A 16,098-nucleotide genomic window follows, 5' to 3' on the forward strand; every position below is an offset into this window, starting at 1 on the left:
GAGTTACGATGCTTGTAAATCTGCTCATTAAGTGATACTCATAAAATGGCCTCTGGTCATTTGTTTAGTGACCATTTAAAATTACAATGGCACTGAAGAAGGTGATTTGTGACTATTTTTCAGACAACTATTGTAGCATCTCCATGGTCACATGATCAAAGTTCGGGAACTTGGCAACTGACTCATATTTATGACGGTTGCAGTGTTCGGGGTCACGTGATTCCCTTTTGCGACCGTCTGACAAAGTCAATGGGGAAGCCCGATTCATTTAACAAATGTGTTACTAACTGAACAACTGAAATGATTCACTTAACAACTGTGGCAAGAAAAGTCATAAACTGAGGCAAAACTCACTCAACAAATTTCTCACTTAGCAACATAAATTTTGGGCTCAATAGTAGTCGGGTCATTAATCGAGAACTATCTGAAATTGCTATTTATTAGCATAACGTTTTTTTAAAGTAATATTTATTTCAAAGAGCAGATACTGCATATAAAATTAACCCCTAGAAAGACAATAAAAAAGAAAAACAAAAGTTACAGACAAGGCAAAAAGAATTAAGAAAGAAATAATAAAGAAGTTTGCACAACATGTTTAGAATCAACACTAAATATTGATCATGTATTGTGTGAATGGTTGAAAAATATTTCTCACATGAATCTAACAGATTCCCCCCCCCCCACTTGCACAGTGGGCCTACAAACAATTATAAATCTTCTCAACTAATGAAGCTTCTTGGAGCAGAAGCAAAACGTCTTCTTCAAATTAAAAGCAATCTAGTTGCCTTTTGAAAAAAAGCACCTTTGAGATAACTATGAACTGGATGGCTGAGCATCTCCGCAAACATTTCTCAGCCATAGTTTCTGTCATATCTGTCATTAAATGTGGCCATAGTGGGACACTACAAATGACACCCACCTTCTGCTGGCTGTCCTCTTCCATATTTCCAAACAGTTCATGGAATCTGGGTCTTTGTTTTTATTGACTAATCATATTCTGTCAAGACAGTGTTGAACCTTAACAATCACATAGGGGCACCTGTTGATCTGTCCCCAACCTGATCCTTCAGCTCTGAAGAATGCCCTTATCAGCACCATAACTGAGTCCATCCACTCCGCTGCTAGTTGTCTTCTCCTCCTCCTCCTTCTTCTTCCTCTCCTCCTCCTCCGTCATCTTCTCCTCTTCTATTTCCTCCTCCTCCTTTTTCTTCTTCCTCCTCCTCCTCCTCTTTCTTTCCACTTTTTCCAGCATCAGAACCTTCTCCAAGGAGCTGGGCCTTTGCATATGACATGCCGAATTTTACACTGGTTATTTGTGTCTGGAGTGAGAAACTCTTTGAGTTGACTGAGGGGTCTTTGGTGCTGTCTGAGTTGCTCGTTTTCTTGCAGATATTTCATGACCCTAACTAGGTAACATCATCAGTGCTAGTAAGGAGTGCTCTTTGCTATCAGTTTATAATCTGGTGTCTTGCTTGCCTTAGAGATTCTTTGGTTGGGTTGTTTGCTGATGGCTCTTCGGCAGTTTCTTGGTTGGGGAATTGCTTGCCTGGTTGTTGGTCTGAAGTTTACCTTGGAGTTAATCTATATTGATCTAAGTGCTGATTTCTGGTGGAGAGGTGATGGAGTCTTTATGTTTTCTTTTGGGCTGTTTGATTGTCTCTTTTGCGTAGTCTATAGATCAGTGATGGCGAACCTTTTTGTTGTGGTCCATCAACAGCCTACGGAGCTGGCAACCAAGTTGGACAGCGATGAGGCTGAGGTGAGGACTCCAGAGCCTCCAGACACTGATAGTTGTGAGGCAGAGGAACAGGAGGAGCCTGTTCCTAATGCATGCATGAGAAGAGCTGCCAGAATGCAAGAGCAGCTCAAGCTGAGAGGACAACTCAAGAGTAGGGCCAAGAGATAATTGGCCCCTCCCATAAGGCTTAAAAGACCAGCAACAGTGTTTGGGCTGTTTGTCGGAAAACAACATTGTAGCTGCGTCTTCGCTTCGTCTTCTGCTTCGTATCCATCTTTATTTTAGTGGCTTCTGGACGTTAGCCAGGAAGGGCCTTTGGCAGTTTGCCTAATTGGACGAAGGTTTGTGAGATAACTGAGGAATTTATGTTGGGAGGCATTTGTTTTACTTTGAGTTGAAGGACGCTGGGAATGAAGTAATTCCCAGCTGTTCGAATAAAGTTTGTTTTTCCATGGACTAAGTTTATTACTATCTACTTGGGCCTGAGTCACAACACTTTTAGAGACTGAGTACCCAAACTGCAAGCCCATCTCTCTTGTGCGCGCGCATCAGCAACCCAAAAACCAGCTGGCCGGCTGGAGGCGGAGCATCACAACATCCGCAGCTATGCAAGAGGCGAGATCTTTTTCTTTCGTGAGCTTCTGTCGTTTGCAGGGAAACTTCTGTTTCTTTGCAAACAATGGCGAGAAACCCCATGGAGAAACGCAGTGGAGCTGAGCTGGGGCGACGGCATGAGTGCCCACAGAGAGGGCTCTGAGTGACACCTCTGGCACGCATGCCATCGGTTCGCCACCACTGCTATAGATGTTGTTAAAGTCTATGTGTCTATTGATGGCTGATTTGTTAAGAGTCCCAGGCTTCTAGAAATTCCTTGGCGTTTTTGAATTTGGCCCGGTCTAGAATGGTCATATTTTCCCAATTGAGACTATAGTTAAATCTGTCTATGTGTTGTGAATTTTTTTTAAAAAATTGTCATTCTTCTGACTGCCAGTTGGTGTTCTTGGATGCGTTCTGCTAGCCTTCTGCCTGTTTGTCCTACATAGTGGCTGCTGCGGTCCTTATATTGTATGTTGTACGTGGCTCCTGTTTATTCTTTTGAGTTGACTTGTTTGGATGATCCCTTAATTTCTTTTCTTGGCTGTCCATGTATTCTCCAATTGCAATCTTCAAAAGCACCAATACTTCTTCCCTGCTTCTTCACAGTCCAACTTTCCCTTCCATTGAGGACCTGTATCCTGCACGAATCAAGAAGAGGGCTGTGAAAATATTTACAGATCCCTCACATCCTGGATATAAACTTTTTCAACTCCTACCATCAAAACGACGCTATAGAGAATTGAACATCAGAACAACTAGACACAAGAATAGTTTTTTCCCGAAGGCCATCACTCTGCTAAACAAATAATTCCCTCAACAATGTCAAACTATTTACTAAATCTACACTACTATTAATCTTCTCATCGTTTCCATCACCAATCTCTTTCCACTTATGACTGTAACTTTTTGTTGCTATCATTAAGGGTTAAATTGCAATCTATGACCATCATTTGTGTTGTAAATGTTGCACCTTTGATGAAGGTATTTTTTTTTCTTTTATGTACACAGAGAGCATATGCACCAAGACAAATTCCTTGTGTGTCCAATCACACTTGGCCAATAAAATTCTATTCTATTCTATTATTCTATTCTATTCTATTCTTCCATAGTGAGTCACAGGGAATAGAGACAGTCCCCAAATTATAACCACAACAAAGCTTGTCCTTCAAAGCTATAATACATATGACCATAGATGGTCATAAATCAAACTACCTAATCACTGACAAGATTTTATGATCCTTTTTTTTGCAGCAGTCATTAAGTAAATATCGCAGTCATAAAGTAACCACCCTGGTCATTAAGCAAATACCATAGCCATTAAGAAAATCAATGCTTTGCTATGAATTGCTTTTACTGAAAACCTGGAAGTAAATGCTGGTTTGTAACAAAAAAAAATCATAATAAAATGTAATTATGTGATCAGAGAGCACTGCAAATGCCAGTAAATGGACCCCGTTGCTGAAGACACTTGGGTAACTGTGGAGAGGCCATTATCAGAACTTCAAATTCTGGTTATGTCCGTCATAACTTTGAATGGTCACTAAGCAGCCAGTCGTAAATCAAGGACTATATACCATGGCTTGCAAAATTAAGAACTCTGGACTTATAAAAAGCGTAAACCACTGGAGGGAGATCACAAAACTTCCCACAAAGGCATTCTGATGGTGACAAAAGTCACCCTAAACCAAGGTTAGAAACATGAAGACAATGCAACCATGTATTCTGTGAGTTTTGATGTAAAAAGGGAATTTTTAAACATGGAAACAAAAGGAACCATATCGTAATACTTGCTGGCCCCATCTCATATATTATGCAATCCTGAGAAACATTCTTAGATCTGGACATTGATTCAAAACTTTTCTGATTGCAGAATTGGTTCTTGGTAAAGCTGTTAAACCAGTGTTTTCCAGTTTGCAACTTGAAGACGTGTGGACTTCAAGTCCCAGAATTCCCCAGCCAGCATAGCTGGTTGGGGAATTCTGGGAGTTGAAGTCCACACGTCTTCAAATTGCCAAGTTTGAAGAACACTGCAATAAACCAAATGTCTCAACTGATAATAGCAGATTTAACAAGCAGATCAAACAATAGGAACATGAGCTTCATTGGCTTAATTTAATTGCAGTTTTCAGAGTGTGTCAGTTTGATTGGCGCTTTGCAAATGGACATTTCCCCAGGCCCCCCATTGGTTCCTAATAAATGCTACAGGAATCAGTTTCCTACCTGCAGGATCTTTTGCAACATTCATTCTTTGCTGGGATCTCTTTTCAGAGTTTTGCAGAACTTTTATCAGCTGCCAAAGGCAGTGCTGTGTTTTGCCCAATCCTTTAAGCCCTGACTTTTACTTCGGATGAAGTTTCCGCACAGGAAATTAGTCACTTAATTCCCTTTTGTTCTGGCCTCAATTGTAAATGTGATGTTTCCAGCACATTTCATCATAGGGGAGATTAAAAACAGCGGCTTTGCAGTACAATGAGCAGATGACTCAGCCATTTTAGGGGATGACTTCACATTCATTAGCAAAAGTAATCCTCGGTTTACAACAGCTCGTTAAGTGACCTTTCAAAGTTACAAAGGCACTGGGGGGAAAATGACTTAAGGCCATTTTTTCACACAATCTTTGTAGCATCCCTATGATCAGATCCAGGAAACTACAGACCTATCAACCTGACCTCAGTACCAGGAAAGATTCTGGAAAAGATAATCAAGCAACAAATCACCAAACTCCTAGAAGCAAACAAAGTAATAACCAAAAGCCAACCTGGGTTTGTCAAAAACAGATCATGCCAGACTAATCTCATTGCATTCTTTGACAAAAATGACAAAATTAGTGGACCAGAAGAATGCTGTCGATATAATTTACTTGTACTTCACTAAAGCATTTAATAGAGTAGAAAAATGTGGGTTAGACAGCACCACCACCAGATGGATTCGTAACTGGCTGACCAACCGCACTCAACGTGTAGTCCTCAACGGAACTACATCCACATGGAGGGAAGTATGCAGTGGAGTACCCCAAGGCTCTGTTTTAGGCCCAGTACTCTTCAACATCTTCATCAATGACTTGGACAAGGGGATAGATGGGGAACTCATCAAATTTGCAGATGACACCAAGCTGGCAGGAATAGCCAACACTCCAGAAGATAGGCTCAAGATACAGGAGGACCTTGACAGACTTGAACATTGGGCACTATCTAAAAAAGTAAGGTTCTACATTTAGGCAAAAATGTGAGAGGGATCTTGGAGTCCTAGTGGACAACCATTTAGATATGAGCCAGCAGTGTGCAGCAGCTGCTAAAAAAGCCAACACAGTTCTAGGCTGCATAAACAGAGGGATAGAATCAAGATCACGTGAAGTGTTAGTACCACTTTATAATGCCTTGGTAAGGCCACACTTGGAATATTGCATTCAGTTTTGGTCGCCACGATGTAAAAAAGATGTTGAGACTCTAGAAAGAGTGCAGAGAAGAGCAACAAAGATGATTAGGGGACTGGAGGCTGAAACAAATGAGGAACGGTGGCAGGAACTGGGTATATCTACTTTAATGAAAAGGAGGACTAGGGGAGACATGATAGCAGTGTTACAATATCTCAGGGGTTGCCACACAGAAGAGGGAGTCAAACCAGGAGTGAAATGCTCCTGGATCGGACCGGCTCACACAATCCGGTAGCAATGGCAGCTGCTGGTTTGGAGGACCAGTAGCAAAAATCCCTGGCCCCGCCCCCCTGCCTCTGCTAAACCGTACCATCAGTAGAGGGTTTTTTTTTTACTTTTAAAAGCCGGTTTTGCTTCAGCCGAAACATGCCTTTAAAAGTAAAAAAAAGCCTTTGAGGATCCCGCCCCTCAGCTGAGATCGGCAGAGCCTTTAAACTTTTTTTAAAAAATATTTTTAAAGGCTACTCTGGGGATCTCACCTGAGTTCCTCATCAGCAGAACCTTAAAAAACATGTTTTCTGTAGAAAACATGTAGAAAACCTCCTTTTAAGAAATTCTAAGGCACTTACCTGATTACTGATCAACCTTATGGCTTTTTTCCAAGCCCGAAAGCCCCAGTTTCACTTTCAGCACCAGACAGAACTAATCTAAACTTAGTTAATCTATTTCATCACTGAGTAACTAATGCTGGCTGGTTTTGCTGGCTGAGGAACTCTGGGTATTGAAGTCCACAAAATAAAATATTTGTGCAGCTTTCTGAGATTTGGTGTGTTTCTGTAGTGTTTCACTCTAACTATACAAACACACAAAATATCAGAAAGCTGTATGTGGTATTGTGTGTGTGTGTGAGAGAGTTGTGTGTGTGTAAAGTGTGAAAGTTGGTTTTTGAGCTTTTTATGGCTGTGTGAACTGTGAAGTGCAGCTGCTTTTACATTGTGTGTGAGTCAATTGTGTTGTGTTGTGTTGTGTTGTGTGTGTGTAAAGTGTGAAAGTTGGTTTTTGGCACCTCCTATTGTTTTTTATACTTTGTTTATTATTTTTATTATTTATTGTTATTGGCCATGCCCACCCAGCCATCTGACCACCAAGCCACGCCCACCAATTAAGCCACGGCCTCAGAACCGGTAGGGAAAATTTTTAGATTTCACCCCTGAGTCAAACTATTCTCCAAAGCACCTGAGGACAAGAAGCAATGGGTGGAAACTAATCAAGGAGAAAAGTAACTAATAACTAAGGAGAAATTTCCTGACAGTTACAACAATTAATCAGTGGAACAACTTGCCTGCAGAAGTTGTAAATGCTCCAACACTGGAAATTTTTAAGAAGATGTTGGATAACAATTTGTCTGAAGTGGTGTAGGGTTTCCTGCCTGGGCAGGGGGTTGGACTAGAAGACCTCCAAGGTCCCTTCCAATTCTGTTGTTGTTGTTATTATTATTATTATTCACAAAATGACAGTATACACAGCAAACGAGATAACTACGCTGGATTTCGTATCACAGATCACTAGTCGAACATTTCCCAAGCGTTTAGGACTGCGTGATGTATCGTCAAATTATGCGAGCAGATCCCAGTAAGGTGGCCTTCTGCAGCTGACCAATGGTGATCTTGTCAGCGCCAATTGCTTTTAAGTGCTTGCCTAGGCCTTTAGGCACAGCTCCCAGTGTGCCGAGTACCACTGGAACCACCTGCACTGGTTTATGCCAGAGTCTCTGCAATTCGATTCTTAAATCTTGATATCTGGTGACTTTTTCAAGTTGTTTCTCGTCGATTCTGCTGTCACCAGGTAGCAATGTCAACTATCCACACTTTTTTCTTTTCCACAATCGTGATATCCAGGGTATTGTGTTCCAAAACTTTATCAGTCTGTATTCAGAAATCCCACAGTAGTTTTGCATGCTCATTTTCAGTCACTTTTTCAGGCTTATGATCCCACCAGTTCTTTGCTACAGGCAGATGGTAGTTGTGACACAAGTTCCAGTGGACCATCTGAGCGACTGTGTTGTGACGTTGTTTGTAGTCGGTCTGAGTTATTGTCTTACAACAGCTCAGTATGTGGTCAATGGTTTCATCCGCTTCTTTGCAGAGTCTGCAAATATTATTATTATTATTATTATTATTATTATTATTATTATTATTATTATTATTATTATTATCATCATCATCATCATCATGTGATCAAAATTCAGACACTTGGCAACTGGCTCATATTTATCACAATTGTGGTGTCCCGGGGTCATGTGATCTCCTTTTGTGACCTTCTGACAAGCAAATGGGGAAGCCAGATTCACCTAACAACCATGTTACCTACCATATTTTTTAGAGCATAAAACGCACCTTAGTTTTTGGGGAGGAAAATCAGAAAAATGCTGATTGGCAAGTGGATCAGCCTCCCGGAATACCCCCCCAATCAGCTGTTCCCAGAGGTGAATTTTAGCAACAGGTTCCTTGGTTGTGAGCTCTGTGCCTTGCTCTTTATTGGGGCTTTTTTTCCCTGCCTCTGAAACTCAGTTTCAGAAAAATCTTTTTTCTGCCTCTGAAAGCCTCCGAACAGAACTTCAGAAAAATAGCCTCTGAAGCTCTGTTTGGGGGCTTCTTTTCTGAAGCTTCTTTCAGCCTCTGAAACCCCCATTTGAGAAGCTAGGTGGGGCTACATTCGGAGTATAAGACACACCCAGATTTTTCCCTTCTTTTTTGGGGGAAAAAGGTGTGTCTTATATTCTGAAAAATACAGTACTTATCAACTGCAGTGATTCACTTAACAACTGTGGCAAGTGAGGTTGTAAAATGAGGCAAAATTCATTTTAACAAATTTCTCATTAACAACAGAAATTTTGGGCTCAGTTTTGGTCATAGATTGAGGACGACCTGTAAAGTGAAATTTGACTAAGGTAGAAATTATATAATGGTGATAATGACAGAGAGAAAACCTCTATAGTTTATGGTGATTAAAGAGAGCCAAAATTCAAAGAGGAAAAGGTTCCCTATAATAAGTAAATGAGATTTATTTAGATAATAATTCATTATTATTATTATATATTTACGCACACACATTCAAACACATACTCATACCTACTAGACCAGCGGTCACCAACTGGTGGTCCGTGGACCACTGGTGATCTGCAAGAAAATTTTGGTGGTCCTCAGAAAAACTATTTGCATTTATTTATTTTTATTTATTATTCAAATTTCTATACCGCCCTATCTCCCGAAGGACTCAGGGCGGTTTACAGCCTTATAAAACATAAAGTATAAAATAAATACATGTTAAAACAACATTTAAAAAACTTATTCCATTAGGCCAAATTTAAAACTATAGTTAAAAGTGTAAAACCCCGTTTAAAATTAATTTTAAAATTAAACCCTAGGCCAGCCCTGCGCAAATAAATAGATGTGTCTTAAGCTCGCGGCGAAAGGTTCGAAGGTCGGGAAGTTGACGGAGTCCCAGGGGAAGTTCATTCCAGAGGGTGGGGGCCCCCACAGAGAAGGCCCTTCCCCTGGGTGTCGCCAGTCGGCACTGCCTGGCGGATGGCACCCTAAGGAGTCCCTCCCTGTGAGAGCGTACGGGTTGGTGGGAGGTAGTCGGTGGCAGCAGGCGGTCCCGTAAATAACCTGGCCCTATGCCATGGAGCGCTTTGAAGATGGTAACCAAAACCTTGAAGCGCACCCGAAAGGCCACAGGTAGCCAGTGCTGTCTGCGCAGGAGAGGTGTCACATGGGAGCCAAGAGGGGCTCCCACTATCACCCACGCAGCTGCGTTCTGAACCAACTGAAGCCTCCGGATGCTCTTCAAGGGGAGCCCCATGTAGAGAGCATTGCAGTAATCCAAGCGAGATGTGACGAGCGCATGAGTGACCGTGCATAGGGCACCCCGGTCTAGAAAGGGGCGCAACTGGCGAACCAGGCGAACCTGGTAAAAAGCTCTCCTGGAGACGGCCGTCAAATGATCTTCAAAAAATTTTATATTGCACTAAATAATTCAAATTCATAATCAAATAATTCAAAATTATAATTCATAATCCTCAAACTTCAGCTCCTGGGCAGGATACGTGCAATGAACATTTGTGTTGCTGCAGAGTCTCCCCCTTCAGGGTCTTTTTGTGTGGGTCACAGGGGGGCAGAAATTCCGACTTGGAGTCTGCTTCAGCCTCCTAGTGCAGGGCTTTGAGCGAAGGCTGAAGGGAAGCGCCGCTGATTGGTTGAAGCCTCAACCAAAAGAGTATTTAAAGAGGGGTTTTTGCCGGTTGTGTTTGCTGGGGTCACAATAAACTAAAGAGCTGTTGCCACTCATTGGTCTCCTGCCTCTTCATTGCCCGAACATAACATTGGCGACGAAGGTGGGATGTTGAGGCAGTGAGATTGAAAGAAAGAGCTGAAGGAACCAGGAATTCGCGAACCCAGCCAGTTCTCGAAGGCAGAAAATAGCGATGTCCAGCTACACGGCGCCAGCGCCATTCGACCCAACCAAGGAGAAATGGGGGTTGTACATGGCTCGTTTTGAGTGTTTCCTCGAAGCCAACGAACTTCAGGGAGTCTCGGACAATCGGAAGCAAGCATACTTCCTGAGCCACTGCGGTCCAGAGGTCTTCGATACGGCGGAGTCACTCTCAGAGCCAACGCCGGTACAATCCGTACCATGGCAGACACTACAAACAACACTTCGAGCGCACTACGCACCGGTACCCTCAAAGTTCGTCCAACGTTTCGAATTGAGGCAACGGGTACAGCGAGAAGGCGAATCAATAAGTGTGTACATGGCCGCATTGAGGAAAGCCGCAAACCACTGCGAGTACAGAGATTTGGAGGATTCCCTACTCGAACAACTTATTTGTGGGGTCAGGGACATCAGACTACAAAGGCGGCTGCTGTCTAAAAGCAACCTGACTCTAGCGATAGCCCTGGACGAAGCCAGAGCTCATGAGATGTCCACCAAGGCGGCGGAGACCTTGCAAAAGCCAAACGCGCAGGGTGCTGGGACAAAGACTACACCGGTCCACAGTGAGGAAGTCCAGGCCGAATCGGAAGGTGAGGAAGAGGAAGAGGTGTTCCACACCGGGAGACTGGAGAGAGGTGACCGGGACGAATGTGTGAGTTGTGGGGCAACAGCAACGCAAACTGCAGATTCAAGGACGCGGTTTGTCGGCGGTGTGATAAAAAAGGACACATAGCTCGGGCCTGCCGAGCCCCCCAACCTTCCCGCCAAAAATTCAAACCGACCAATCAGAGCGCAGGAGCAGCGAAGCGGCCCGGGATTGGTCCATTTAAAAAGGGCGCGAAGTTAAACCAGACCACTGTGAGAGTGGGCCACGCATCGACACCACTAGAGAAGAAAATATTTACCCAAGTCTACATTGAAGGGGTGCAGTGCCCCATGGAAGTGGACACTGGGTCATCAATCACAATCATGTCCTGGGACACCATCGTGAGAGACTTACCAGTGATCGCTAAACGTCAGCTACAAACCCAGAAGCTGAGAGTGCAGGATTACCAGGGGAATCGGATCCCTGTTCGAGGAGCCACATCCGTCCAAGTCAAATATGGACAATTCACAAAGACCCTGCCGATCACCATAGTCAACGGAACTCTACTGAGTTTGCTAGGGTTGGACTGGTTCCGAGCTTTGGGCATGGGAGTGACCGGGGTCCACAGGAGCGACGTCGTCCTCAGAGACGAACTACTGAAGGAGTTCGAGGACATATTCAAGGATTGCCTGGGCAAGTACGTGGGGACCCCTATTTCCTTCAACCTTGATCCCCAAGTCGCCCCCATCCGGTTAAAGGCTAGGAGGGTTCCATTCGCCCTAAAGCCTAAAATTGACCGAGAATTGGACAAGCTAGTAAGCCAGGGAATATTAGTCCCCATCGACCATGCAAAATGGGAGACACCCATAGTAACCCCAGTCAAACCGGACGGTTCGGTCCGAATTTGCGCTGACTACAAAGCAACGCTTAACAAAGCATTGCAGAAAAGTGCATACCCCGTTCCAGTGGTGCAACATTTGCTACACTCATTAGGGCAAGGGCAGGTCTTCGCCAAACTCGATTTGGCCCAAGCCTACCAGCAGCTACCTGTAGAGAGCAGCACAGCTGAGGCGCAGACAATTGTCACGCACCGGGGCTTTCAAATGTATTCGACTCCAGTTCGAGTTAGCGTGGCCCCAGGGCTCTTCCAGAACCTAATGGAGCGATTATTACAGGGCCTGCCAGGAGTGGTACCATACTTGACGATGTATTGGTATCAGCTGAAAACTTAGAGGAACTCGTAAAACTAAGGAAGGTGTTGGGCATTTTAGGTCTGGGCTTAAAGTTAAGCTCAACAAATGCCACATTGGGGTGAAATCTGTAGAATTCCTAGGATACGAATAGACAGGAAGGATCCACCCACGGAGAGCAAGGTACGGGCTATTAGAAAGGCCCCAGCCCCAAAAATAAAACAGAATTACAGGCATTCTTGGGGCTTGTTAATTTTATGCGTATTCTTGAAGAATAAAGCAACAGTAGCCGAACCGCTACATAAGTTGCTAGCAAAGAAAGCTGTGTGGTCCTGGGGCAGAGAAGAGGCTAGGGCATTTGAGGGGTAAAAACCTTTTGTCCAGCCAATGGTTAACTATCTTGTTTTTGCATACATTGTGCCGGGCAGCGCTTTATAAAGACTTTTTGAGGGCGGCCATGACCGTGGTGGTAAGGACCTTTCCTTCACTTCACAGGGCTTATTAATGAAGATTTATGAGAATTATGCTGTTTTGAATGCACTGTTATGGAAAAGTTAATAAATCATGAACTGAAAGTGTTAATAGCCCAGCAGATTGAATTTAAAACTGGTAGGTCATTTGAAACAATTTGATAAAGACTGATTTTAATGAGAAGAATTTTATTGAAGAGATCATTTATTCTTTTGTGCTGGACTGACAATGGTACTGAAGAAGATTTTATTAGGTGGATAATTTTTATTATTATTTTCTTTTGAGAGAAATTAATAGCTTGTTTATATTACAGAAAACAAAAAGGACTTTGTTTTGAAGTTCAAGCTGGTTTGTTTTTCTTTTCTTTGCTGCCGTGGAGAAAAATGGCGCTGATTAAAAGCTGAGGACTATCAGGCGTATAGATAATTTGACATTGAAACTGACATCTGAAATGCAGAATTTAATGGAGATAAAAGATCAAATGCTTCAGATGGGTGGAACATACGCGGAAACATCAATCCCAGAAGAAGAAAAAGGGGCTATTGGAGGGCAAGACTCCAAAGGGTTAAAGAGGAAAGAAATATCACCTGTGTTGGTTGAACAGAAGAAGAGTCGTGAGGATACAGTAAGAGAAGAAGCAGATAAGAGTCTTGGAAAATACGAAGCTGAATGCGGGGCATCGCTATCTTTTTTTGAGTGATGAATTTAAATAGACAGCCCGAAAGAAGTGGCCCGGGCATTGGCACGTCCCCCCTCCCCCATTCTCTTTATAGAGGCGAAATCGATGAGGATGTGGGGGAAGAAGATTGTTTGTACTTTATTGTTTGTTTTGTTTTTTGTTTTTTTTCTGTTTTCTTATTGTTGTTTATATGTTAAATATGGTAGTTTAATGTCGGGTGGTGGGCACAGAAAGGAAGATGCGGGGATAGGATTAAAAAATTTATATTTTAAATGGGAGTTATAAAAATAATGTCATGGAATGTGAAGGGTACAGGGAATCAGATTAAAAGAAGAAGATTGGAGCTTAAGATTAAAAGGGATTTACCAGACATTTTATTTTTACAAGAAACCCATCAGAAATCTGAAGATTCAAATAGAATGTATATAAAAGGTATGCAAATATATGAAAAAGCATTTGGAACTTCAAAAGCTAGAGGAGTTGCAACACTGATATCAGATAGGGTGTACTTTGAAAAACATAAGGTAATTTTGGATGAAGATGGAAGATATGTAATAATTGTTGGAAATCTTAATGAGGAAAAAGTGACACTTGTTAATTTATATTTACCGAATGAAAAACAAAGAGAATTTCTTGAAAAAATAACAAAATTTTGGAGAATGAAAGTGTAGGAAAGTAATTGTGGCTGGGGATTTTAATTTAATCAGAGATAAAATAGATAGTACTAATCCCACCGCTGTGGAGGAGCAAATAAAATGGGATTTTAAATATGTGGATGCTTCAAATGGCGTGGTTGATGTGTGAGAGAGGTTAAAGGAATTGAGAGAGTATACACTTTTTTCTAAGATATATAATACATATTCTAGAATTGATTATATTTTTCTTTCTAAAGATTTGTTGAATAATGTGGATAAGGTAGATGTGGGAATTTTTAAAGATTCTGATCATGCAGAAGTTATGGTGGATTTAGATTTTAATTTTGAGAAAAAAAGAAGCTATTGGAGATATGAGGAGAAACTGTATAAAAATGAAAAGGATAAAAAATGGATACTTAAAAAACTGGAGGAAAGTTGGAGATTAAATGATAACGGGGAGGTTAAATTTGAAATTGTTTGGGATGTGATGAAAGCGGTGTTTAGAGGGGAGAGTATTAAATTATCAAGTAGGAAATATAAAAATTATAAAATTAAAATGGAAAGAGATAAAAATCAGATTAAAGAATTGGAAAATCAATTTTTGGTTACTAAAGAAAAAAAAAATTCTTCAGGAGCTTAATATGTTAAGAAATAAAATGATAGAAGAAGATACAGAGTTAGTAAAAAGAAATTTGAGATATTTAAATAGGAATTTTTTTGAATTTAGTAATAGAAATTATATAATGGTGATAATGACAGAGAAAACCTCTATAGTTTTGCGGTGATTAAAGAGAGCCAAAATTCAAGAGAAAAGGTTCCTATAATAAGTAAATGATTTATTTAGATAATAATTCATTATTATTATTATATATTTACACACATTCAAACACATACTCATACCACTAGACCAGCGGTCAAACTGATGGTCCGTGGACCACTGGTGATCTGCAAGAAAATTTTGGTGGTCAGAAAACTCATTTATTTATTTATTTTATTATTCAAATTTCTATCCTATCTCTCAAGGAACTCAGGCGGTTTACAGCCTTAAAAAATAAATAAAACATGTTAACAACATTTAAAAAACTTATTCCATTAGGGCCAAATTTAAAACTATAGTGTAAAAGTGTAATTCAAATTAATTTAAATTAAACCCTAGCCAGCCCTGGCGCAATAAATAGATGTGTCTTGCAAGGTTCAAGGTCGGAAGTTGACGGAGTCCCAGGGAAGTTCATTCAGGGACCCAGAGAAGGCCCTTCCTGGTGTCGCCAGGCACTGCCGGATGGCACTAAGGAGTCCCTCCCTGTGAGAGCGACGGGTTGGTGAGGTAGTCGGTGGCAGCAGGCGGTCCCAATAACCTGGGTGCCATGGAGCGCTTTGAAGATGGTAACTTGAAGCGCACTAAAGGCCAGTGGTAGCTCTGCGCGAGAGGTGTCACATGGGAGCCAAGAGGGGCTCCCACCTATCACCACGAGCCGCGTTTGAACCAACTGAAGCCTCCGGATGCTCTTCAAGGGAGCCCATGTAGAGAGCATTGCAGTAATCCAAGCGACGATCTAGAAAGGGCGAACTGCTAACCAGGCGAACCTGGTAGACACAAATGATCTTCAAAAAATTTTATATTGCACTAATAATTCAAATTCATAATCAAATAATTCAAATTATAATTCATAATCCTCAAACTTCAGCTCCTGGGCAGGATAATGCAATGAACATTTGTGTTGTTGCAGAGTCTCCCTTCAGGTCTTTTTTTTTGACGTTGCTGATTGGTTGAAGCCTCAACCAAGAGTATTTAAAGAGGGTTTTGCGGTTGTGTTTGCTGGGGTCACAATAAACTAAAGAGCTGTTGTCACTCACTGGTCTCCTGCCTCTTCATTGCCCGAACATAACATTGGCGGCGAAGGTGGCATGTTGAGGCAGTGAGATTGAAAAGAGCTGAAGGAACCAGGAATTCGAACCCAGCCAGTTCGAGGCGGAAAATAGCGATGTCCAGCTACACACCGCCAGCGCCATTTGACCCAGCAAAGGAGAAATGGGGGTCGTACATGGCTCGCTTGAGTGTTTCCTCAAGCAACGAACTTCAGGAGTCTCGGACAATCGGAAGCGAGCATACTTCCTGAGCCACTGCAGTCCAGAGGTCTTGATACGGCGGAGTCACTCTCAGAGCCAACGCCGGTACAATCGGTACCATGGCAGACACTACAAACAACACTTGAGCGCTACGCACCGGTACCCTCAAAGTTCGTCCAACGTTTGAATTGAGGCAACGGGTACAGCGAGAAGGCGAATCAATAAGCGTGTACATGGCGCGTTGAGGAAAGCCGCAAACCACTGTGAG

This window comes from Ahaetulla prasina, chromosome 4 (assembly GCF_028640845.1).
Source record: "Ahaetulla prasina isolate Xishuangbanna chromosome 4, ASM2864084v1, whole genome shotgun sequence".
Lineage (NCBI taxonomy): Eukaryota > Metazoa > Chordata > Lepidosauria > Squamata > Colubridae > Ahaetulla > Ahaetulla prasina.